The 1,727-nt window shown below is 34.2% G+C and overlaps 1 long non-coding RNA gene across 1 annotated transcript in view; it reads left to right on the top strand.

The window, feature by feature from the left end:
- The window catches only part of LOC136842546 (uncharacterized), a 356,668-nt gene extending 355,717 nt beyond the window's left edge, over positions 1–951 (top strand). Inside the window, exon 3 of the long non-coding RNA XR_010854264.1 lies at positions 844–951. This is a non-coding gene — a long non-coding RNA (uncharacterized lncRNA). The remainder of the gene's footprint in view (positions 1–843) is intronic.
- Positions 952–1,727: the final 776 nt, after the last annotated feature.

The raw sequence follows: 1,727 nt of genomic DNA, 5'->3' as shown, positions 1-1,727 counted from the left end.
TATATATATATATATATATATATATATATATATATATATATATATATATATATATATATATATATATATACTGTGTGTGTGTTTAATATATATTGTATATATATATTATATACATTATATATATATATATTATATATATATATATATATATTATATATATAATATATATATATATATATATATATATATATATATATATGTACACACATATATATTAGTGTGTGTAAGCTAGTGTTTGTGCTGCATATTTCCAGTTATAAATTTTTACATACCCAGTGTATAGAGAGTTGCGCCACGAGCAGGAGAGAAAACCCCCGTTTATACAAACGCAGTTATTGATAAAAGGTAGCGAGTAACAGCTCCCTTGTTCTTCCCTTCATTTCTCTTCCATATTATTTATTGCGTATTCTCTTATCGTTCTTTTGCTTCTATTTATTCCCTTGATCCCCGTTTCATACTCGACCCCGTTTGTCTTCTTTATTATCCGATATTGTTTCTCTTTCCTTTCATACTCCCCCGTTCACTCATACTTCCATCACTGTGCAGCTCTTGTGACTCTTTCCGCAATTTTCGCTTCCTTTGACCGTCTTTGTGATTCTTCAGGGCACGTACAGTGGTATATGGGCGCCGGTATTGCACCCGGTTGGATAGTTTATTTTACTCCCGGCTTGGATAAGGCATGGGATGTGACCCAAGAAAGAAGAGAGAGAGAGAGAGAGAGAGAGAGAGAGAGAGAGAGAGAGAGAGAGAGAGGGAGGAGAGAGAGAGAGAGGTATCACATAGTTTTATTAAATGCTGCATTATGAGCGCGCTCATTTGGTATTTTTTCTTTTTTTTTCTCAGGTCGTAATGCAGAGGTGGTGTAGCTTTCAAAATAAGTTCTGTGCTAAAGTGGTACGTCAGGTCTGTAACCGAGGTCCCAGGGCAAAATTAACGGGAATGTACCGGTCGGTAAGTACCGTATGCCTTAAGAAGTAGGTGTGGCTACTTATACAGGTCTCGTGGTTAACCTTTCATGTATTATCTGACGAATTTGACATTGAATCTTATATGTACATACTTATATACATATACATACATACATACACACACACACACACACACACACACACACATATATATATATATATATATATATATATATATATATATATATATATATATATATATATAAATATAATGTATGTATTGGTCTTACAAGCACCCAACCGCCAAAGAAAATGAGGAACGCTCAGATGTACACAACTCTCAATTTCGAGTAAGGATTGGTGAGGTCTGTGATTAGCAGTGGCTTTACGACAGAATTCATATTTTTAATCTCCATTTCATGTGGAAGCAATTTTATAATGTCGATGGTCAAGCAGTAACGGAAATGCAATAACTATGGTTCCGTTTTGCGAGATTAAAGTAGCTTAGAATGAATTCGAACTAGCTTGTGACTAACAAAACTCTTCATGAAAGTTCGTCAGAAAGTCTTGAAGTTTATTTGGGTAACAATCAGGTAAATCTATTTTTTCACCCAAGGTATAATGAAAGTAGTCCTACTCCCTCTGTTCTGTTGTATTGAGCCTTTTAACTTAGTTGCCCTTATTTTCCTGATAATGCTGCATTTTAAAGATTTGTTGGATCTTTTGTCACGTGCTCAACAAAAGTCATTCTACAATATTGTTTCCATAGTCATTCTATTTTTTCTTTCCAATCGATAGTTCCTCGTTGGGAGAGTGGGT

Source organism: Macrobrachium rosenbergii, chromosome 10 (assembly GCF_040412425.1).
Source record: "Macrobrachium rosenbergii isolate ZJJX-2024 chromosome 10, ASM4041242v1, whole genome shotgun sequence".
Taxonomy (NCBI): domain Eukaryota; kingdom Metazoa; phylum Arthropoda; class Malacostraca; order Decapoda; family Palaemonidae; genus Macrobrachium; species Macrobrachium rosenbergii.
This window is presented reverse-complemented; position numbering and strand designations above follow the sequence as displayed.